At 41.4% G+C, this 25,750-nt stretch overlaps 1 long non-coding RNA gene across 4 annotated transcripts in view; it reads left to right on the top strand.

Moving 5' to 3' along the window:
• Positions 1-25,750, top strand: part of LOC136831446 (uncharacterized) — a 130,834-nt gene that overhangs the window by 87,916 nt on the left and 17,168 nt on the right. The gene's annotated exons all lie outside the window — the stretch shown is intronic.

Genomic DNA, 25,750 nt, shown 5'->3' with positions numbered 1-25,750 from the left:
TCTACGGCCAGGAGAGCAAAGAAGGGTAAAAGGAGTATGAACAGGAGTGGGGAGAGCACTCCCGGTCATCTCCAGGCCCAGGTGGAGTGCCAACCGATAAGGTCAGACACACCGAGGGACAACCAATCAATGCAGAGGGAGGGGATGTAGGCTACAGCACAAAATAAGGATAAATTGCTCTCAAGCCTTGGAAAGTTAACAAACTTTGAAAACGAACCAAGGGGAGAGAGAGCAAAGGATAAAAAGGGGGAGAAGGGGATTCTCGATACCACAAAATAATATATATAGTCGGTAAAAGGAGTGTGAACAGGAGTGGGGAGAGCACCCCTGGTCACCTTTGGTAAGCAACCCAAAGAAGGATTGAACTAGGATAGGCTACGCAGGTAAACCCTCGCTATTCCAGCTTAACTTATTAGGAACATTAGCCTAAGTGAAAAGCCGAAACAGGGAGAGGGTGAATGTAGGCAATATATCCAAGCCAAAACCAAACCAAGGGAAGCACCAGACATAAAACACATATGTACAGAACGAGATCACAGACATGAAACTCATACGTACAAATCGAGATCGCCCCTCTCTAAACGATTTTTCCCCGAAGGGAAAAAGTGCCATAGCCAACCCCTAGGCTAACCTAACTGAGGCGATGCAAAGGAAGGAAGCCTAGGAGAGGGATAAAGGCTAACTAATAATTCAAATAATGCATAATAAAACAAAAATTTTCTATAAGGCACATGTAGGAGGATAGGCAGGCCCAACACGACATGAAACTCATACGTACAAATCGAGATCGGCAATATATCCAAGCCAAAACCAAACCAAGGGAAGCACCAGACATAAAACACATATGTACAGAACGAGATCACAGACATGAAACTCATACGTACAAATCGAGATCGCCCCTCTCTAAACGATTTTTCCCCGAAGGGAAAAAGTGCCATAGCCAACCCCTAGGCTAACCTAACTGAGGCGATGCAAAGGAAGGAAGCCTAGGAGAGGGATAAAGGCTAACTAATAATTCAAATAATTTTCTATAAGGCACATGTAGGAGGATAGGCAGGCCCAACACGACATGAACGTGAAGGGAACTGGCCGACCTCCAGTTAAATAATTCTCTGGTATCTAGCAACGGAAATTACCTAGAAATAAGTGCTGAATGGATTATTTCACCGGCTGACACGGGACCCCGATCCAGAAATAGGTGAATGGGCCTCATCTGTAGGCTTTAAATTTTCCATAGATAAAACTCAAGCAGTCATGTTTTATAAGAAGTGGAAAAAAATGAAGAAAAATATTTAAAAATCAGAAAGCATAGTATGCCAATTGGCCAAACAGCAAAATTTTTGGGATTAATATTCGATACTCACTTGAACTGGAAAGCCCACATAACATATGTAAAATCAAAATGTTAGAGAGTATTATTAAACCTAATTAAAATAAAACTATCAAACACTACTTGGGGAGCTGATAGACATATCCTTACTGTTCTGTATAAAGCAACAGTGCTGTCTATCATTGATTATGGAAGCAAAGTATATAGCTCAGCATCGGAGGCAGAGATGAAAATGTTAGACCCTATTTACAATGAAGGCCTTAGAATATACTCAGGAGCCTTCAGATTATCACCAAAGTCGTCATCTTTACAAGTTGAGTGAGGTGAACTCTCTCTCTCTCTCTCTCTCTCTCTCTCTCTCTCTCTCTCTCTCTCTCTCTCTCTCTCTCTCTCTAGTAACAATGAAAAGTGCTAAGAATTCAGACAAGTGATTCTCCAACAAAAAAATAATTTGAATTAACAGATGTTTTTTATAAATAACCATCCACCACTTTTCCCAGTTAGAGCTAGAAGATTAATTGAGTCACTGAATATGATTATACAGGTGCCTTTAATAGTAAAATGACCTCCTCCTTGGACAATGAATAAAATTAGAATTTGTACACACCTGAAATATTTATCAAAAAGTTACTCATATACACCAGAACACCATAGACAACTTACAGTAGAGCATATAAGCCAAAAAGGTCCATATTACGCAATATATACAGATGGATCTAAATCAGAGGACGAAGTAGGATATGCTGCAGTGTCCCCAAGACAAAACTTATCAGTTCTCTCTTCCTAATAATACTTCAATATTCACAGCAGAATTGTGTGCAGTTGCATCTGCTATAAAAATAATTAAAACATCATTCAATAATTTTGTGATTTTTAGTGACTCGAGAAGCACTACAGAAGCTATTCAGTTACAAATCAAAAAATAATATTGTACAACAAATTAAATTATTTCTCTGTAAGTTATATAATACAGTAATGGGAAAAACAGAAATATGTTGGATCCCAGCCCATGTAGAGATCAAAGGGAATGAAGAGGCAGATAAAGCAGTCAAAGAAGCAACCCACTTGACAAGATCAAATGTGAATATCTGTCACTGGTTATGTAACACACATAAAGATGGGTATCATAAATAAATGGCAATATATATGGAATGAAGAACCTGAAAATAATAAATTAAAACAAATAAAGCCTGTTAAAAAATGGAGGTCATCATGTCAGAGAGAGAGACATGCACAAGTAATTTTAACACGTCTCAGAATAGGACATACTTGTCTGACACATGGACACTTAATGAGCAGCCCACGTGGCCCGGCTCCCGAGTGCTCAGAGTGCAAGGTGATAATAACGGTCAGATGTGTTATGTGAGTGTCCAAAGTATAACAAACAGCAACTGTCAACTTTTGGGAATAAATGAATGAAAAATTTTGTCAGATTCTCTTACATTTTCAGTCATTCCAATTTTGTTGTTCATGAGGAACTGTGGTTTAATTAATAAAATATAAAGATAAGTAAATAATAAAAGCACGAAAACCCTTACAGCATTTATCGAATGTAAATTTTTTTTTTTTACTTATTATGAATTTTAATATACCATTTTAGTGTGGAAGCAGGAATAAATGTATTTATTGTGTGTATATGTTACAGTATGAGAACATGTGCCTATGTGCAGTTTTTAATTTAATTTTAATTCACTCATCACCGTACTGAATGACCTATTGCGTCCCAGTGCTTGGCCTCAGGCCTAGACCTGGTATTTTATTCTAATACTTCGGGCCAGCCCTATGAGAGCTGAAAGTCAGTGCAGTGGTCTGGTTAAACTACTTTAATACTACTATTACAGCCTCAGTCCTCTCTAGGAGGAAGGTCTAGACCTTGGACCAATCTGCGCCCCGTCTAGATCGATCAAGAAGTCGTCATTTAAACCAGCTGCTAAGAAATGAGAACACATTCCTTTGTGCCCCAGTCAGAGCCAGGCTGCACCTCTTTTGGGAGGAATGGAGCACAGAGGGGCAGAACCTTGGGTAGTCCAAGTGTTGAGGGAAGGATATTCTATCCCTTTCCAAGAGAAGCCTCCTTTATCCAAGTGGCTGATCAACTTGACTGCACACTTGGCTAACTCCAAGAAGTTTGCCACCCTTTCTCAAGAAATCGAGTCCTTTCTTCAGAAAAGGGCAGGAGAGGAGGTTTTGGATCTCGACTTGGAGGGATTCTACAACCATCTCTTTGTGTTCCCCAAGTTATCAGGGGGCTGGAGACCAGTTCTGGATGTCAGCGCCCTGAACCATTTCATGCTGAAACCAAATTTCATAAGGAGACCAACCATGTCATGTCCTCTCTCCATCAGGGCAACTGGATGGTCACTCTGGACATGCAGGACTCCTATTTCCATGTCCCAATACATCCAGATTCAAGAAACTTCCTGTGTTTTGTTTCGGGAAAAGTTCTCCAGTTTTGAGCCCTGTGCTTCGGCCTGTCCACAGCCCCACAAGTGTTCACTCACATCATCACTCCTCTTGGGAAATAGCTTCACCTTCTCAAAGTCAACATGTGTATCTCTCTCAACAATTGGCTGCTCCGCTCTCCTTTGGAGGAAAAGTGCATGGGGAACTTAAACAAGACTTCGCCTAACGCAGGAGTTGGGCATTTTGGTTAACTTGCTGAAGTCACAATTAGTTCCAACCTAGAAGATTCCCTATTTAGGGATGATTCATCCCTAGACTCTCAGACTTTTCGGGTTTTTCTATCCCCCAAACAGATCGACTCCTGTCCCCAGACTGTCTGGGAGTTCCTAGACCTCAGGACTTGCTCAGCGGTTCAGTAGATGAGTCTACTGGGAGACATTGGCCTTAGTAGAACCATTTGTGAAGTTGGGCAGGCTTCACATGAGGCCTCTTCAGCGTGCTGGAGCAGGAAAACCCAACCAGACTCCTTCATTTTCCCTATCTCAGAAATCAAGGCGGACCTTCGATAGTGGTTGTTCGTAGAAAGACTTCGAGAAGGGTTCTCGAAGTCTCTCTGCTCTGGAAACTTTGGGGCAAATCAGCTGTGGACCTCTTCGCAACATCAAGAAATTGTCTGGCTCTCTTTTGCTCCCCAGTCCTGGACCCTCTCGCATGGGCTACGGATCCCATGCTGCTGGACTGGATGGGCCTGGATGTCTGTGCTTTTCCACCTTTCGGGCTGATCAGGGAGATGATCAAAAAGTTCTCTCACCATAACATCTCAATGACCCTGATCACTCTGTTCTGGCCAAGGGATGGTTAAGCACAGGGCCCTGGATCTGTCATCCAGTCAAGTCATCAGTAACCTCGTCAGATCCTTTGAAACCTCCAAATTAGAAAAGCCTAAGTTTGTCTCCTGGAATTTGGACGTTGTTCTGAAGTGGCTCACTAGCTCAACTTTCGAACCTCTCAGCTCGACCTCATTTAAGAATCTCACTAAGAAGATTCTCTTTATCGTAGCGGTGACCACCAAACGTGTTAGCAAGCTGCAAGCCTTCAACAAGAGAGTAGGCTCTTCTCTAGGTTTCCTCGCCAAGAATGAGGACTTTCCAAGCCATGGCCTCACTCGTTCCTTATTAAGAGCTTAACAGACATCCTCGGCCCAGAGGAAGAAGAGAGACTTCTTTGTCCTGTGGGAGCCTTGAAGTACTATCTTCAGAGGACAGAAAAGACCAGAGGACCCTCCAGCAAGCATTAGCGCTCAGTGAAGAACCCTTCACGTCCTCTGTCAAAGAAAGCTCTTTCTTTCTTCCTTGAAAGTTTGATTACAGAAGCACATTCCCTTAAGGTCAAAGCTCATGAGGTTCGGGCTGTCGCAACATCTTTGGCTTTTCTACAAAACATGTCTTTTGAGAACATTCTACAATAAAAAATTTGGAAGTGTAGATCAGTTTTTGTTTCGCATTATCATAAAGACGTGGAAAATGTGTTTGATAACTGTTGTACTTTGGGTCCTTTATCCGTGGCTGGCATGGTGTTGGAAAAGGAAGCATAGGGGACTTTCTGTCCCTCTGTTTTCCTCTCGCCCTGATGTTGCGTGTTGAGTTTTAGGTGTTGAGTTCAAGGGAAGCTTGGGGGTACATTGTACCTGGAATACCCTCTAGTTTTTTAATGGTTGGGGTGTAAGTTTTTTATGTTAGTGTAGGTGACAGCGTTGTTTTTTATTCTGGTCCTTGCCCATGGCAGGGGCACTCTTTTTTTAATCTTTGTCACCCATTGGTGAACTTCCATGGCTGCAAAATCCCCAATGAAGTAAAGGCAATTCTTGGCCATACTGCCATGCCTTCTACATGTTAAGATGAACGCCGACCAGTTACAGTACGTGCCTGAAGCAGCTCTCTTAACAGGTAAGGTCCAACAAGCATTGACCCAGTCTAGTAACCTTCCTAGTTCAAAGTCATTATCTTTATTAATGTTTTGGATTAGAACATGTCCATGATTCCCACCTCCTCTCAATGTGGATTCAGCTATGCAATTGCTTGGTAAGTCACTTATATGAAAATGACATTTTTATGATAAAATAACATTTTTATGATAAAATAAAGTTTTATATATACAGTACTTACCAAGCAATTCCATAATCAGAGCCCACCCCCTCCCCTCAATGGACATTGGGCACCAAAGAAATTGAAGCTCTTTGCTGAGTTGTACCTATCAGTCGCAAGAGTGGGCAGTACCCTGTCAGCTACACAAGCAGTGGTAGCACCACTGTGAAAATTTGAATTTTGTCAGACTACTGTGTAGAAAGCTAGTCACTGTAATTGTTTGGTAAGCATATATAACATTTTATTTTATTTTCTGGATCGGGGTCCCGTGTCACCCGGTGAAATAGTCCATTCAGCACTTATTTCTAGGTAATTCCGTTGCTAGATACCAGAGAAAGCTAAATGAAATGCTGGAGTTACTACCCCCAGAGCGAGCTCCACTAGATGGAGTCGTGTATGGAAAAGGGTGAACTACAAAAACACGGAACCTTATCCTATAGAGATTCCCAATGTCAAAAGTCCCAACGAGAGAGGTGCCGATACAAGCCCATGCACTACTCGCGGACTGTATACAAGGCAACACTAGTCTCATTTCATTTTAGCACGTTTTTTCGTTCACACGTAATTTCGTAGTGATCCTTATTTTGTGCTCTATTTTGGATTTTTTATGGCATCCTTGCAAGGTTCTTCTTCAATTACTTGAGTACCAGTGTTTTATTGTTTTTTAGGCGATTGAGGCTCCTTATTTTCCTTTAGTTTAATAATTAAACGGATTTATAACGCCCGTCTCGATCTCCTCTCACGTCGTCTCTTGACCTCCCTTGGTCTTGGGTCGGCATGTTTGTTTTGTGTTTTTTATTTGTATCCCTTTTTATTTGGGATATTTTACCATTAATGATCCCTAACTTTAGTAGGTTTGATTAATTTTATGTTTTTTCTGTACCCATTTACTACGAGAAGTGCTGGTTAGCGTTTAGGCTACGAGCTACCCCCTCGGGCCCATTCGCTTTTTATCATGGCTTCATTACGAGTGATTTTTATTACGGGAATGATGTTTAGCGTTTAGGCTACGAGCTACCCACTCGGGCCCATTCGCCTTTTATCATGGCTTCATTATGAGAGTGATGTTTAGCGTTTAGGCTACAAGCTACCCCCTTGGGCCCATTCGCTTTTTATCGTAGCTTCATTACGAGAAGTGTTGTTGAGCGTTTAGGCTACGAGCTTCCCCCTCGAGCCCATTCGCTTATTATCATGGCCTCATTATGCTTTATTTTTGTCTCTCACTTCTCGTAGCCTTTGGGGATCTTATTTTCATTGGTACTGTTACGGTTTTTACTTTGTTTTTACTTTGTTTTTATAATTTTGTTTATTTTGTGAATTTTGTGTTCCCTTCCTGGTCAAGTGCTGTCTTGCTGTTTAGGCTACGTGGTTCCCCCTCGGGCCTATTCGCTTCTTATTTTGGCCTTATTTTGCCTTGTTTTAGACTCACTTCTCTAAGTGTATGGGAACATGATTTTCATTGGTACATTTAATTTTTGACCTTGTGCTTGGATGCTTTTGATTTTTGTTAATTTTGGGGTACTTTCATTTAACTGGAGGTCGGTCATGTCCCTTCACGTCCATGTTGTGTTGGGCCTTCCTATCCTCCTACATGTACCTTATAGACAAATTTTGCTTTATTATGAATTTTTTGAGTTATTGGTTAGCCTTTACCCCTCTCCTAGGCTTCCTTCCTTTACATCGTCAGTTAGGTTAGCCTAGGGGTTGGCTGTAACACTTTTTCCCTTCGGGGAAAAATCGTTAAGGAGGGGACGTTCTCAATCTGTACGTATGAGTTTCATGTCGGTGATCTCGTTCTGTACACGTGTGTTTTATGTCTGGTGCTTCCCTTTGTTTGGTTTTGGCTTGGATATATTGCCTACGTCCACCCTCTCCCTGTTTCGGCTTTTCACTTAGGCTAATGTTCCTAATAAGTTAAGCTGGAATAGCGAGGGTTTACCTGCGTAGCCTGTCCTAGTTCAATCCTTCTTTGGGTTGCTTACCAGTGGTGACCGGGAGTGCTCTCCCCACTCCTGTTCACACTTCTTTTACCGACTATATATATATTATTTTGTGGTATCGAGAGTCCCCTTCTCTCCCTTTTATCCTTTGCTCTCTCTCCCCTTGGTTTGTTTTCAAGGTTTGTTAACTTTCCAAGGCTTGAGAGCAATTTATCCTTATTTTATGTTGTAGCCTACATCCCCTCCCTCTGCATTGATTGATTGTCCCTCGGTTTGTCTGAGTTGGCACTCCACCTGGACCTGGAGGTGACCGGGAGTGCTCTCCCCACTCCTGTTCACACTCCTTTTATCTTTCATTGCTCTCCTGGCCGTAGAGGTTTTTGCCCTTCCTCTCCTTTTCTCTCGCTCTTGTCGTGCATCACAGCTTACATGGCGAGGGATCTATGAGAATCTCTGGGCGCCCGGGAGTGCTGTCCCACCCTGGTCGCTGCTTTGGGTTACCAACCTCCTGGCCTATCCTTCCCCCTTCCTTTTACGTCGACTATTTCCCTTCGTGGTGCTTCCTACATGTTCGCACCTCACTGTTGGGATCTCATACGAGGCCAGTTAGCGTTTTCCACCTAACTGTTTTCTGCTTTGTTTACTTTCGGCGTTCCCCCTCCTTTTGCTACTACCTGTTCGGTGTTTCGTTATCTTGTTGGGCGCTCTCCTTGCTTACTGCTACGGCGGTTTTAGTGTTTAGCGGTCGGCGTTTATTCCCCCCACCGCTATCGCCGTTCAGGATATCCTCCTCCGGGGTTTTCCTCTCTTGGCTCGGAGTGCGCCCACTTCCGAACAGTTCATAACCTTCCCACATTTTGTTCAAACATGATCGCTTCCGGAATGTTCCGTTGACTCTGTTTTTATGTCTATGAGTTTTGTCCCGTTAGCCCGGTTTTCTCTCCGGTTTTCTCCGGGGGTTTTCCTGGTCTGACTAGGCTAGTGGCTGCTACGGTACTCTGCTCCGGCATCCGTTCCAGCATGCCCTTTTCTCATACGTTTTCGGCTGGTTTTGTCAAGTGCAGGAATGCTCCGCTATCCTGCAACAAACCAGCGATCACGGAGTCTATAGCTCCCATTCCGGTGCGCAGTCTGTTTTGGATTTATAGTTTGGCACGGAAGGTTATGAAGTACGCTATGCTCCCCCCGAGCAGACTTCTTGATGAACCCGTAGGTTTTATATATACCTGTCGGTTTCGTCTCCGCCAAACTCCGCCTCATGTGACTTATTCTTGACTCGGAAGGTTGTAAAGTACGCTATGCTCTCTCCGAGCAGGCTACTTGATGAATCCGTAGGTTTTATTTACACCAGTCGGTTTTATCTCCGCCAAACGCCGCCTCCTTTGGCTTATTATTAGTCGTTTGGCACCCGGCAGATTGCGTTGTACGCTATGCTCTCCCGAGCAGGCTACCTGATGAATCCGTAGGTTTCATATACACCTGTCGGTTTTACCTCCGTCAAGCTCCGCCTCATGTGGCCTATTAATAGTCGCTCTTTCGGCGATAAATCGGTAGGTTTCACATATACGCCTATCGATTTCACTCCGCCAAATTCCGTCTCCGGACGGGATTCTCGTTAATTCGGTAGGTTTCATATAAACCTATCGGTTCTCCGCCTCTTGTGGCTTATTAATAGTTAATCTTTCGGTGTTTGGGCTCTCTCCGGGCGAGATTCTCGGTGGATCGGTAGGTTTCATATAAGCCTATCGATTTCCTCCGCCAAACTCCGTTTCCGGGCGAGATTATCGGTAAATTGGTAGGTTTCATATACACCTATCGGTTTTTCCTTCGCCAAACTCCGTCTTATATAACTTATTAATAGTTGTTCCTCCGGTGTCTGGGGTCCTAATTTTTCCCCCTGCTGGAGGCTGGTCGCAAGTCTTGTAACTCTTCGCTTCAAGTTAATTGTTTACGGAGAGTTTTCTGAAGACGTTGCGGCCTTCTGTCTCGTTCTCGGACCTGTGAACATCGTCCCGGAACGATAAGTAGGTGCGGGAATAATTGAGACAAACCTTTTCCGCTTAGCTCGGAATTAGGTGAGGCAAACTTTTCCTTTAGGGGTTTCGTTAGCTTCTCATCCCTTTTCGACGGTTCCTGGTCTACCATCCCTAAGGTGAAGTCAGTATATATATATATATATATATATATAAAAAAAAAAAAAAAAAAAAAAAAAAAAAAAGACCCTTTTTTAAAGCAAGAAGACCCGCTCCGGGGCCCCCTCGAGGACGTCTCGGATCTCTAATCCGGTGCCATCTACGAGTTTGGCCTCGTCTTCTGGAAAGGGACATGGCCCAAGCAAAGCAAGGCGGTTACCCCCTCCTTCCTTTGTTGAAAACTCTTTTACGGGTCTCCTTATAAGGAGCTCGATTTGAGGGTCATTGTCAACCTTTTAAACCAACTATCTACCTCATGGTCCGTGCCTTCCCTTTTCCAGGAGCTTAAATCCCAAGAGATTAATCTCAAGACTCATTGTCAATGGATCACCTGTTAAGTCCTGCTCCGTTCCGGAATTCTATCGTTCCGGACACCTCCACCTCTTTTCCCCTCCAGTCTGGGGAATCTTGGCGCCTTCCCTTTATGCTTCCCAGCATGAAGGCACCCTCCTGTCGGGGGTGTGGGCACACGGAGGTTGGTGGAAGGGCATTTCTTCCCTTCCGGTCTGGTATCCTCTTATCCGGGTTTTACCAGACTGTCAGAACGAACATGGCATCTGTCTGGCAGGATCCATAAGTGAGCCCTCAGCTAGGGGCTGGACACATCGTCTCCCTGAACGGAGTGGCAGGCGGAGAATTCCAAGTTCACGCCAGCTGTGGGGTCTTACCGTGCTCTCTTTGAGAGCCCTGTTTCTTACCCCTTGTGCTCCGAATGTAGCCCCTCTTATCAACAGGCTTGTTTTGAAAATGTATCGCTGAGGCATTTCCGGGAGACAGATATCACAGATACATTCACAGTGAATCTTCTAACCCCGGACTACGCTTCTAATTTATTCAGCGTACAGCTCCCTAAGCTTCCGGAGTCAATTTTCGGAAGCTGAAACAGGGGTAAGTCAGGCTTGCCCGTTCCGCCTTGAGCTGAAAAATCTTATGAACAGTTTCACCTGGAGAATTAATCTTTTCCCCAGGTGGGCGTTGTTACGCCCGTCTGGGGCTACTAATGTTACCCAGAGCCTCCGTTCTCATGGGTGTCTACCCCTACGAGCAGAAACGGTCTGATCTTGCCGGGACCTGTCCCAAGTCCGGCAAGAAGTTCATGTAGTTCAAGAGCCCCCCTGCTCAGGCGGTGGTGCAGGCTCTTCAGGTCTCTGCCCCTAGACAGCCGTCAGCTCTCACTCCCAGCCTCCACCTCGATGTGTGCGGGTTCAGCCAACACATCAGCCCCTTGTAACACCCCTGTGTGTCTCTACCTCCCCCACGTGCCTCCGCCAGAGTTTTCTTTGCTTCATACGAAAACCTAAGGAAAGAATTTTCACTAGATATTTGGCCAGAGGCTCTGACCCTCGGGGTTATCATAGGAGCAGGGACGCATCCTACTCCTCTCCGAGAAATTGGGAAGGCATCCGCTTCACGGGAGGCAGTCAAGCCTCCTCCCTGTAGTATTTCTCATATGGGTGGGAGGCTGTACCATTTTCGGGGCCACTGGAACTCCAGTTCCTGGGCCCAGAGTATAGTTATCAGGGCCCGGGGTGGAGCTGGACTGTTGTCCCCCCAATCAGGTTCAATCAGCCTCCGGCCAGAGTTCTGGGGGTCTTTGTGAATGGCCTGTCAGGCTTTTTCAGTCTGCCAAGGAAGTTCCCTTCCACTGGAAAATTTTTCCGGGCGTGTCCCGTTTGTTTTCCTTATTCATGCGGCAAGTCTCGGTTGCTTACAGTCTTGTGGGTTCGGATCCTACTGCGCCGTGGAGCCGTAACCACCTCTATAGACCTTTCCGACGCTTCCTTTCACATCTTGGTTGCAGAAAGGTCCTATCCCTTCTTGGGATTCAGACTCGGGGAGCAGGCGTACCCTTCAGGTTCATGCCCTCCTCAATGCGGCTCCAGAGTCTTTGCCAGTTTGAACAATACCGTAGTTCAACAGCTCCGGTATTAGGAGGCTATGCTAGCTGCATATCTAGTTGCCTGGCTCATTTGGGCACCCAGCGTCGGGAATTGCCTGAGGGCGCCGGTCATTATAATTGGTTTCTGGAGTCTTTGGGCTTCTAAGTAACCAGGAAGGAATCCCACCTGATTCAGGAGGGTAGCCTTCCGTAGTTATGAATCCAGTGGAAGTGGAAAGAGATAGCAAGGACGTCCTATCATTTCATCAACTCAAGCATACCTCTCGCTGTGCCCAAGAAAAGGTCTTGGGTTTTCTCCAGTTTGCTTCAGTGATGGTTCTCCTTCTGAAGTCAAAGCTGGAGTTTATGACCGGGGTATGGCGGAGTCAGGGACGTGTCTCCCTGATTCCTCCTGCTTGAATAGTGGCCTCCGGCCTTGCACAACTATCAAGTGCTTACCGAAGTCAGTTTCTCTCCAGCTTTCCCCTCCGGCCTCAGTATTCCACACCGTCACCTCTCTGGGCGGGTGAGGTGGATATTTTTTGGCCCAATGAAGTACATGGTACTTAGTCGGTCACGTTCCGGCAGTTCCATATCAACGCTTTGGAGGGCGGTGACAGTCTTCCTGTCCTTGGAAAACTTCTTCCCCCCAAGAGGTTTCCTTTTAGGCTGGTTCTGAACAAAACAGCAATAGTGCGCTGCGTAAACAAGTGGTTTTGGACTCGAATTGCTTCGTTCAGGTTATGGTTCATTCTTCTCCATAACCAACAGACGCAGGTGCCTCTGTCTACCGCCCTTCTCGTAGGGGTCCAAAAAGTCACTGCTTTTTCCCTATCCGGGGCCTCCCCCCTGGTGTCGGAATAGTCCTTAGACGGAGCGTCATTCAGGTAGTCTTGTGACCTTTTCCTGGGCCTGGAAGTAGGTCTGTTTGCAACCCAATTCAGCCACAAACTATCAAGCTGTCCCGTCTGGTATAAACTCAGCCTGCGTCAGCCCCCTCAAACTCTGATGTCCTGGCTTTGTGGTCTTTGTGAATCTTACAGTTTAGGAGGAAACTGATATTGGTCCTGTTATTACTGTTTTCCTAAAATCAGTTAAGGGATCCTATTCTACTGCAGTATGGTTCTGCAGTTAAGTAACTAGCACTCTTCACATAGTTTTCGAAGCTACAGTACTGATGCGGCCGCATTGGTCTCGAGGAAAGTGTTTTGTTGGAACCAGACTCACAGGCTCTTAACTTTCATCCCTAAGGTCTGTGTTCGTCTAAGAACAGTACTCCGTCCACATTCGGTTTCCTGGTCTTTGAATAATGTATCGGAGTTAGCTTCGGTAACCAACAATCATCTTGTTCTTACCTTTCCTTGTTAAAGAAGTCCCAAAAATTTTTAATCAGCTTAGCTTCTAGTGTTAGTTTTCCTGTACTGTCTGCCCTGTCTGGCGGAACCAATCATTTTGGTTTCCCCTCATCAGGGGTAGTGTTGTGAATTCCTCACCCTAACTTTCTATCTACAATTGAAGGTCCTCATTTTTGGTGGTCACCTTGGAAAGTACTCCCCTTTTACAAGGTCTGTTTCTGTGTCCAGTTTTCTCCTTGCAGGCTTTTTTAGACAGGACCTCGCAATTTTGTCAGGTCCTCTCCTTTAAAAAAGGGGGCACTGTCATTGGGTCTGCTTTTAGGCAGGAAGTATTTTCTTAATACAAGCCTATTCAGGTGCTATTCTAAGCTCATGATCTTAGACGGTGACCACTTACATTATTTTCATTACATAAACTTAGAGGACCTTACTAATGTTCAGGGTAGAATTCTCCTAGTTTTCAACGTTTCTATTTAAGTCTTTAATAGCATAAGAATGATGTTTATTTCTCTATTATTTCACCGGGTGACACGGGACCCCGATCCAGAAAAAGGATTTTGACAAAGGAAAAATCTATTTCTGGAGAGGGCCCGATGTCACCAATGTGACCCACCCCTGTTTTTCATTCTCTCCCTCCCTTCATAAACTTCATTCTAGTGAGCTGGGTGCTAACATGGAATGCGACTAGTGTCGCCTTGTATACAGCCCGCGAGTAGTGCATGGGCTTGTATCGGCACCTCTCTCGTTGGGACTTTTGACATTGGGAATCTCTATAGGATAAGGTTGCGTGTTTTTGTAGTTCACCATTTTCCATACACGACTCCATCTAGTGGAGCTCGCTCTGGGGGTAGTAACTCCAGCATTTCATTTAGCTTTCTCTGGTATCTAGCAACGGAATTACCTAGAAATAAGTGCTGAATGGACTATTTCACCGGGTGACACGGGCCCCTCTCCAGAAATAGATTTTTCCTTTGTCAAAATCCTTTAATTGCTTGATAACACTTAATTTTATCATAAAAATGTCATTTTTGACACTGTAAGGAAGGTATTGACTGACACACTGGCTGGGTGTTGTCTTGTTTATTGCTTGGTCCTTACTGAATAAATGTACAGAATCTTCAAGATTGTTATTGGCTGGTGCGAGCCGCAATGTAGTTTCTACACACAGACAAGACAAGACAGAGATTATGTTTCGGACGTCTGTGCTTGTAGACAGACAAACAGATGGCGATTGTGAGAGACAATAAATGTACAATGATAAAACATATGTTAGTGGAAAGGCCAGGAAATTCCACATATGGACATTTGCATGAGATTTGAGACAGATTAATGAATACAATGCAGTAGCATAATATATGTGAAATGGCAAGACGTTTGACGTCTTCACAATAGGAACATACATACAGTTTGATACAGAAGATTCAGTGGAACATTATGAGTACATGATCGGAATGTTTGCATGGCAATGCAAGTAGTGGTGATCATAAATGAATCGAGGCAACAATGGTTAAGAGAAATATACAGGAATGTTGTATGGAAGAAGTTGCGTTCCTTCGAGCGATCACCGCTGACACACGGGAGGGAGAGAGAGCAGGATGCTTTGTCCATTAGCTGACTCACACGCACGTGTGCTCCTAGGACCGCCATGCGGTCCCTTACAACACATCATTTTTGACACAACCCGCCATTGTCTCTTTAATCCCTAATTGTTTAGGGCCATCGCCTAAGATGTCTTGAATCATGAGAATAGAAAATTCTTAGCACTATCTTTGAAATCTTCCCCCAAGGGTCTTGTCCATAGAACCTTTTGCACGTGAAAGTTTGGTGCGGAATTACCCAAAACACTCAAAGTTCTGCTTCAGTAAGTATTCAAGGCTCACATTCTCAATGAAAAAATTGCAAACAGTTGTTACGCAACAAGGAATTGAGTCAGTTTTAATCTAGTCACCAAGGTTTTACCATTGTTTTTTCTTGTTACCAAGACCTCAGGGAGGGGGGTTGGAGGCCAGTATTGGACATTTCCAGTCTCGAGAAGTTTATTCATTTTACTCCCTTTTCAATGGAGTCATTCAGGTGGTCTTGGCAACCATTCGAAAGGGCAGTGGATGGTTTCTGTTAAGTAGGATATGTACTTTCACATCCCGGTATATCCTCGGTCAAAGAAGTATCTACACTGTCTTCCAAGGGAAGGTCTTCCAATTCTGAGCTTTGTGTTTTGGTCAAGTACGGCAACACAAGTATTTACCTGTGTTGGCGTCTTTAGCACAGTGGAGTCATTTGCTTGGTATCAGAGTTCTCTTATATTTGGATAACTGGTTAGTTCATGCCAATTAGTTTCAGCCAGTCTGGAGGGTGATTATCTTCTATGTCTTGCCTGGTGACTGGGCATTTTGTTCAATGTCAACAAATCTATGCTTTTTCTGATCCAGTTAATTGTTTATCTGAGGATGAAGATCGACTCACTATTTTCAGGGTTTTTCCGACGGAGAGATGGATTGACGTTTTCTACCACTTTTAAGAGAATTTTCATGGGTCCTTCTCTAGACCTCAAGAACCCGCATCTTACATGTCCTCAGGTGTCTTGGAAATATAATGGAGGCCTATTCTGAGAAACATTTGACGTCAGGGAGTTGGACTGTAGAGAAGAGCAAGCTGTTTATAAACAACCTAGAGCTTTGGGCAGTTTGAAATGGTCTTACACCTACTTGGAGACAATACAATCAGTCTTTTCCAACACAAATCAAGTGATCTGTTCAGGCTAGCAAAGAAACTTCCATCTCTTTTGGAAAGAGTCCAGGAACATCATTCCTGTACCTCATTTTGTCCTAGAGAGAAACAATGTCATCAAAGACCAACTAGGCAGGAAAGGGCAAGGTCTTCTGTCAGATTGGTCACTGCTTCCTCACGTTTGGTGGAAGTTGTGGAAACCTTTGGGGAGATCTAAACATCAATCTGTTCGCAATTTCCCCAAAGCACAGCACTCCCAGTATATTGTACTGCCCTCCATACCAGGATCCTCAGGCATGGGCAGTTGATGTTTTTCTTCAAAAGTGGTCAAATCCAGACCCTATGTTTTTCCTTTGCTGTTTTGAGGAAATGCTCAAGTTACAAGCTTTGCAGAACACAAGGATGATTTTGATAGTTCCATGGTGGTCCTAAAGGGAATGGCTTCCCAAACTTCCTTTCCTGACGGTAGACGTTCCTTGCCTTCTCTCGTTCATGAAAGATCTATTCAGGCAGTCTTAATTGAGAAGATCCCATCAGTAACAGTTGTCTATTATTGATCTTAGTGCTTGCCCAGAGGGGTATCCAGGACCTGTACGACTATAGATATCATGATTAAGTTCTGCCGGCATCTCAGGTAGGCAATATAGATATCCTGATTAAGTTCTGCTGGTATCTCAGGTAGGCATAGCAGTTTTCTTTCCCAGCGAACAAAGGATGTTGCTTTATGTTTGTCTTCAGGTCTGCTTCATGCCAACTGGAATATCACTCAAGATTTAAATTTGAAAGAGGTTTTCAATCTTTTGAGCTGGAAATTTCAAATTATCTTGTCATGGTAAATGATGAAATTTGGACATAGTCCCTAAGGATTTAATGTTACTTCAGTTTTGGCCCTTGGATAAGGCATCAGTTAATAGCCTTGAAGACACTTTTTCTTTTAGCTCTTGCAACGGCAAAATGTAGTAGTGAGCTTCAAGCCCTTTCTTGTATGTGGGCTTTGTTCCAGTGGAAACCAATCTTTTCTTACATTGCTTAGAGAAGAAATGTAGAAGTAAAAGCCCTTCCCAGATTTGTGACAGCACCTAATTTAACTGCTTTGGAGGGCAATGGAGAAGTGGCTTGGTTATGTCCAGCTAAGAACCTTTAAGAGCTTACCTAGACAGACTTAAACCTCGGACTTGCATATCAGCAGGTTCAGAGATGCAGTGCAGATGTTCTGTCTCAGCAGGAACAACCTGCTCAGGAGTGGCAAGTAGTTCTTGGTTACCTGTCATCTTTGGAGAAGCTGGTCCTTCACGGGTAACTTCACTTTTGCTCCCTTCAGTGGAGAATGAAGTAGTTTTGGTCTCCATTCTTTCCAATTCGTCTCTCGGAGGAAGTAAGGAAAGACTTAGCTTTGTGGCTAGATAACAGGAACCTCTTAATAGAAGCAACATTAGGCACTACCCCTCCTGAGATGCCTCTGTTCTCGGATGCATTGACCGAGGATGGGTTGCACACCTGGAGGAGTTGCTGGTTTCAGATATGTGGGACCATTAATGACAGACACCACCACCACAGTATCCTGGAACTCAAAGCGGCCTTTTTGGCCCTTTAGACCCCTCGAAGTAGGTTCCTTCACGTGGTGAGGGGGTAAGGGGCCCTGGCTTTTCTTCTTCGTTCTTACGAAGAATAAGAGCCCGGGCCCTGACGGATCACCTACAAACCTTTCGATTTAAATGGCGTGGATATTTTCACTTTCGTACAAATTTCTTGGACCTGGTAAATAGGAAAAGGTATCATAGCTGGGATTGGGTTTATATCCGAAGCTAAATAGTGAGAACCGTGGCAGGACCATCAACTGCCCAATAATGTTCGGACCTGAGTTTTCAGGCGGAACTATTCTACGGGACTGGACCACGGATTCCAGGGGGGTCTAGTTCTGGGAATAGGACTCTCGGCATTCTGTCCGGTTTGCCCATAATGTGATTAGGGTGGGGATGATTGTATTCTAGTAATGCTCTCAGTCCTATCAAGCGGGTTGGCTTACACTTGAGCCACTCTAATCATGTTGTGCCATCCCCTTTGGGGTAGGGTAGGGATGCGGACATTTGGGAGTCGGTTCTCACTTGTGCCATTAGTGGAGGAATGAACTCCATGAAAGGCTGATGATATCTTTTTAAGGTTTTCAGGTTTTTTTTTTTTTTTTTCTCTCCCTCAAATCTTTATGCAAAGTGAAAATAAAGATTCGAGTACCCCTGGGCCCTTTGATGGTAGTGACTCGGCACAGATGACGACCGATGGAACCTCTTGTAACAACCTTTCTTTGGAAAAAACAATAAAGAATCCAAATATAATCACACTGGAACCTTATGCTCCAGTACACAACAAATCAAAAAAAAGTAAATATCGTCTTGACCCAACCTTGACTCACTTCGACTCCCTCTTTGGGAGTGGAAGTTGGTCAAGGTTTCTAACCATGGAAACAGAACAGCAAATATCAGCCCTAAAGTTAGAAAACTTCTTATTAAAAAGACACTCAACGACAGAAATGTCGTTTAGACATAAAAATGAAGACGTGGCTTATAGAAGCCACAACCAAAAACCAGTCTGAGGACTATCTGTCAATAAAAAGTGTTGACAATATAAATGTAAAAGTAAAAAGCATGACACTATGAACAGCATTCAGGGTACTATTGTACTTCCTGAAAATAATGACGAACCAGTTGACAAAAAATATACTGTTGGACTCTCTTAAAATGAGATACCCAAAATCCAAGACTGTGAGGTATATATAATACCAAGTAAACAAAATAATAAAGCATTAAGAATTGCAAAAATAAAATTTGAGGGTCAAGAGTTACCTCAAAAAATAAAAATTTTGGGTCAAAATAGAGAATTGAGACCTTATGTTCCCAAACCACTACAATGTCAAAATTGTAGTAAGTATGGACACACAAAGAAAAACTGTCGAAATGAACCTGTATGTGCTTATTGTGGATCTAATGAACATGCCACACAATGGAAATGTAGTGAACCCAAATGTGTAAACTGTGGACAGGATCATCATGCTAGGTCCAAAGAGTGTGTGTACTACATATACAATACAGAGTTGAAAATGTTGCAAGAACGAACAGGGATGTCTATCAGAGAGGCTAAATTGGAATTAAAAGTGAGAGGAATGCAAGATCCATCTAAGAAACATTCATATTCCTCAATAACAAGAGCAAAAAATGAAGCAAAAATGGAAACAGATAGAAATAACAGAGCACAGAAAAGTAAATCTCAAGAAAAAATTAATAATTTAGAAATAAAAAATAAAATTGTAAAAAATAAAGAAACAGGTACAAATGAGATGGATAATATTTTGTCCAATTCATTTGAAATATTAATGCAGATAGAAACACAGGAGGATGCTGCTACTAAAGTGACAGAAGAGGGTAGAGATAGACAGGAAATTAAAGATAAAAAAGGCCTTTGGAGAGAACACCACCCAAAACGAAGAAACCAACTATTATTAGAGAAACATCAGTTAAACCAAAGATAAAGGAGATGAAAAAGGAACAAAAACAAAAACAAGCTAAGAATATACCTTTATCTCCTAAAATAATAATAGAACCTATGAAGGCAAATGTCGAGAACACTGAAGAAGTGAAAGAGAATCATACCATAGATGATAATGATTATGTCAAGGAGAAGAGATTACTCCTTCTCCAATAATTGGAACAAGAGCAAATGAAAAAGAAATACACATGATAATACTTGTGGATGTAATGATTGTTTCATTGAATTATGCAATAACAACAAAAGCATAACAAAAGATGGTTTAACAAACATTATAAGAAATTTTATGAAATATAGAAAAAAAGAAACCACAGATTTGAGTAACCATGAAAAAGGGTGCATGTGCATTGAGCACTTAGTCTATTATAAGGAAAAACAGATGAATGTCGTGAGTAAATTGTTAGAAAAATTCCAAATTGATAATACAAAACAAGAGAGTAAAACCCGACCGCTATAAAAAATATTTTCAATAGTTATATTATACAATGGAACGTAAATGGTCTACAGACCAGATTACACCTAGGAGAAATACAACGGTTATTAAAAGAATATGAACCAATGATATTATGTTTGCAACATGTCAACAAAACAATATTAACGATAGGTAAATATACCTTAGCATCTGCATCAAGAGAGGAAGAGGAAATTTAGGTACTGCCTATATGTACATAACAAAGTATGTTATGACAAAGTACCTGTAAAATTTACTGATCTGCAAACGTCGAGTATTAGAATACGAATAAAAACGATAATTATGTAATTCATAATTTGTACAATCAACCTAATAAAAATTATGACGTTGACAAAATCAAAGAATTACTTAATAATACTAAGGAACCAACGTTAATAGTAGGTGATTTTAATGCCCACAACCCAATGTGGGACTGTAATTGTACAGAATCAAATAGAGCAGGAATTAAAATAGAGGAATTCATAGATTCATATGACATGTGCTGTATAAATGATGACGAAATCAGCACATATTTTTCTAAAACACATGGAACATATTCCTCAATTGACCTAACTCTATGTACAGCAGACATAGTAGACAGATTGGACTGGAATACAGTAGATGACTTGCATACAAGTGATCATTTCCCCATATTAATTTCTTTATTACAGAATAACCCCACCAAACATGCCCCTCGATATAACATTTATAAAGCAGATTGGGAACAATATGAATTCCACACCAGGAATATCCCACCATTTGAATATTTGAAAGACCATAATGAAACTAATGAATTTCTTGTTGATTTCATTACAAATGCTGCTGATAAAGCAATACCAAAATCCAAATCTCATCCGACAAAAACACAAAGTCCCATGGTGGTCTGAAAAACTAACAGAATTAATAAAATAAAACACCAAATTGGAAGACGACTAAATAATTTGAATAGAAAATTCAGTAAATTAAACAAAACGTTACCAATATTAGAAGGAACCTTACAAAAACTGACTATATTATTATTAGAAATTGATACATTAAAACCTCTGTATAATAAAAAATATCTGCAAAGTTTAAAAAGAAGTAATACAAGGAAGAATCATTTCATGGAAAAAATATGTATCAGAGCTCTCTAAAAATACTCCCATACAAAAAATATGGGAAAAATTCAGGAAAATAAATGGTACCCATGTTAAACCACCTAGACATGCCATAATAAAAGATGGGAAAAAAATACTTGATCCTAAAGAAATTAGTAATGTAATAGGTGAAAATTTAGCAAAAGTAAGTAGCAACAAAAATTTAGATGAGCATTTCCGCACAAAGAAAAATAATATAGAATTAATAACAATAAATTTTGAAACAGTAGAAGATATATATTATAATAGGAAATTTAGTATGGAAGAGCTAGAATTTGCTCTGTTGAACAGCAATAAATCTGCCCCTGGAGGTGACAATATTTGTTTTGAAATGATATGCCATTTAGCACCTTTGGCAAAGAAATACTTGTTAGAGTTTTATAACCACTTATGGCTTAGAAATTTATTTCCTGATGAATGGCGTAAAGCTATAATTATTCCAATCCCCAAACCTGGAAAAGATCCCAGTAATGTAAGCAATTACAGACCAATTTCTTTAACAAGTTGTATGTGCAAATTACTAGAGAAAATGGTAAATGCTCGACTAACATGGCACATACTGAGAAAATAAAATTTTAACTCCCACTCAGTTTGGGTCACAGTGTAACAGGTCTACATTAGATTCTCTCTGTAACTTAGAAGACCATATACGCCGAGGTTTTGAACGAAAACAAATTACTGTAGCTGTCTTTTTTGACATTGAAAAAGCATATGACACTACATGGAGGTATGCTATATTAAAAACTTTACAAAACAACAACATCTGTGGACATTTACCTAGGTTTATACAAAACTTTTTGACAAATCGCAGTTTTCAGGTGAGAATTGATGATGTTCTGTCTAGAACATTTCCTCTAGAAAATGGTGTTCCACAGGGAAGCGTCCTTAGTGGCACACTGTTTACGTTAGCAATTAATGATATCAGTAAAAATTTACCTACTGGTATTAAAAGTAACTTGTATATGGATGATTTTGCCATATATTATTCAGCATCTCGAATAAAACATGCAGAACGAATCATTAATAAAAGCATAGTAAAAATAGATGAATGGGCTTTATCTGTAGGCTTTAAATTTTCCATAGATAAAACCCAAGCAATCATGTTTTATAAAAACAAAAAATGGAAAAAGGAGAAGAAATAGACTTAAAAATCAGAAACCATAGTATACCAATTGGCCAAACAGCAAAATTTTTAGGATTAGTATTTGATGCTCACATGAACTGGAAAGCCCACATAACATACATGAAATCAAAATGTAAAAGAGCATTAAACCTAATTAAAAAACTGTCGAACACTACTTGGGGAGCCGATAGACATACCCTTACTTTATTGTATAAAGCAACAGTGCTGTCTATCGTTGATTATGGAAGTGAAATATATGGCTCGGCATCAGACTTAACGCTGAAAACGGTAGACCCAATTCATAATGAGGGTCTTAGAATATGTTCAGGAGCTTTTCGATCATCACCAACATCTTCTTTACAAGTTGAATGTGGTGAACTACCTCTGTCTCTCCATAGAGAGCTAGTAACGATGAAGAGTGCTCTGAGAATTCAGACAAATGATTCTCCAACCAAAAATTATTTGGATTAAGAGATGTGTTTATAAACAATCATCCACCTTCTTTCCCAATTAGGGCTAGAAGATTGTTAGAGTCACTAAATATGTATATACAATTGCCTGTAATGTTAAAATTGCCTCCTCCTTGGACAATGAATAAAACGAGAATTTGTACACACTTGAAATATTTATCAAAAAATAATTCATATACTCCAGAATACCAAAGACAACATGCAGTAGAGCATATAATCCGAAAAGGTCCACATTACGCAATATACACTGACGGATCTAAATCACAATACGGAGTGGGATATGCTGCGGTATCCCAAAACAAAACGTATCAGTTCTCCTTCCCAGACAAAGCCTCTGTATTTACAGCTGAGTTATGTGCAATAGTATCGGCCATAAAAATAATTAGAGAAGTCTCATATAATAATTTTGTAATTTATAGCGACTCCAGAAGTGCTATAGAAGCTATTCAAAGCTATAATCCAAAAATAATATTGTACAACATATAAAGTTCTCAATCCATAAATTGTATAATAAGGGAAAAAATATTGAAATATGTTGGATCCCTGCCCATGTAGGGATTAAAGGAAATGAAGAGGCTGATAAAGCAGCTAAAGAAGCGGTCTACATGACAAGAACAAATGTAGACATCCCTATCAGTGACTATACAAAATATATAAAAACAGTCATTGTAAAAAATGGCAAAATATATGGAACGAAGAACCTGAAAATAATAAATTAAAACAGATAAAATCCAGTGTTGGAAAATGGAATTCGTCATATCAAAGAGAGAGACAAGCACAAGTAATTCTGACACGTCTTGAATAGGCCATACTCGTTTGACACATGGACACTTAATGAACAGTCCATGTGGCCCTCTTCCCAAATGCCCAGATTGCAATGTGCTGATAACAGTTAAGCATATACTGTGTGAATGTCCAAAATATAACGTGCAGCGACTATCAAATTTTGAAATAGACCGATAGAAGAAATTTTGTCAGAATCTTCAACGTTCTCAATAGCACCCATTTTAATGTTCATGAGAAGCTGCAAATTAATTGGAAAAATATAAGAAAAAACAATCAATCAGTATAATGAATTTTAAAACAAGTAAATTTTATGATTTTACTTAATTTATTTTAAATTTTAATATAAGAGTATGTATGGAAGCATGAGTTAAAATGTATTTATTGTGTGAGTGTGTTCCAGTATGAAAGCGTATGCCTTTTTACAGCTTTTAATTTCATTTTCATTTTCGTTTATCATCATTGACAAGTGACCTATTAGGTCCCAGTGCTAGGCTTCTAGCCTAGACTTGTCATTCCATCCTAATCCTTCGGGCCAGCCCTATGAGAGCTGATGGTCAGCTCAGTGGTCTGGTTAAACTATTTTAATAATAATAATTGGCCCTTTAGAAGTTTCAGGACTGAGTGATAGGGCACTTTGTGATGATGAGCCACAACACCAAGGTACAGTAGTTTGCATACACCAACAAGCAGGGAGGGTTAATTTCCTTCCAGCTTCGCATGTTGGCAGTGCAAGTGCACAAGTGGGCAGTAGCGTACTCGGTAGAGCTGTTAGCCAGGTATATTATGGAGACCTGGAATGTGGTGGCAGACAGGCTTAGTCATCAGTGTCAGGTTATAGGGACGGAGTGGTACACACACCAGAACATAGGGGAAAGATTGTTAGATCTGTTTGTAACCCAGTACAACAGGCAGTTGCCAGTGTTTTGCTCGAATGTGCCAGACCCATGGGCAGCAATGGAGGATGCCTTCCAGCAGCCATGGGACAATCTAGAGGCGTATGCTTTCCCTCCGTTTTGTCTGATTCAGCGGGTGATCAACAGGCTCATGATCACCCCAAATCTCAGGATGACTCTGGTGGCTACATGCCGAGTAGTATCCAGACCTGCAAGCTCTACTTTGTGAGGTAGTCACCACCCTACTACAAATGAGTTACATTCTAGATGGCCGTTCATATCTTGAATTGTTTGTAAGTTGGTTTTTAGTATGTAGTGCATAATTTGTTTACACTGTCGAGTTAACTCAGGAGTCATAGACTATACTATTATCTCTGCATTTTTAAATCATGTAGTATTGTAAAGAATTACTTTGGATGGTAGCAAGGTAAAAGAAAAAAGAAAATAAAATTTAGATTCATGCAACATTCAAAATGTACAGTGCTACCCCGTTTTTTCATGCTTCATTTTGTCGCGGATTTTTGTGGAACATACCTATCACTTTTATGCAGGAACTTTCACCAATTCACGGATTTTTTCTATGGACTGTATCTCTAAGATTATCAACAAATCGCTTTTTTTTTTTCGTAGAGCAACACTATTTATTCACTAATTAAAGCAGGCTAATCCTGACTCAGTCCCCAGAGTTCACGATATTAGAGCTGTGGCCACCTCCATTAACTACTTCCATTACATGAATTTCGCGGATCTTACCAAATACACTGGTTGGAAGTCACCCTTGGTTTTCAAACGTCACTATTTGAAATCCTTAGAAGCTCTTAAATTCTCAGCAGTCGCGGCAGGGAACGTTGTCCCTCCCTCTAGTACCCTTTCTGATTCCTAGTCAATTCTTCCTCCACTGCCTCAGTTATCCCCTTACAATCATTTCAGTCAGGCGTGCCTTGACTTTATCACCTGACCGTGTTATCTGTATATTTGTCTAAATGACACATTTATGTTATAATGTTTTCAATTTGTATAGTTATTTTGTTTAAGTATATTTTTTATATTGTCATGTTAATTTTAAGCTCCCATCAGTTACATTTGTGCATTACTTGTTATTATTGCTAGCAATTAAAATTTTTGGTGGACCTTTGGTCTTCTGTTCCCCTGACATTTTGTTATCTCTTACAGTTTAAGAATGATATTTATTTCTTTGTTAATTTTTCACCAGCTGACACGGGACCCGATCCAGAAAAGGGATTTTGACAAAGGAAAAATCTATTTCTGGAGAGGGGACCGTGTCACCCGGTGACCCACCTCTATCATGTGTTGTCTCCCCCCCATAGTAAACATCATTCTGGTGGGGTATAGGATAAGGTTCCGTGTTTTTTAGTTCACC

Source organism: Macrobrachium rosenbergii, chromosome 48 (assembly GCF_040412425.1).
Source record: "Macrobrachium rosenbergii isolate ZJJX-2024 chromosome 48, ASM4041242v1, whole genome shotgun sequence".
Classification (NCBI taxonomy): Eukaryota; Metazoa; Arthropoda; class Malacostraca; order Decapoda; family Palaemonidae; genus Macrobrachium; species Macrobrachium rosenbergii.
This window is presented reverse-complemented; position numbering and strand designations above follow the sequence as displayed.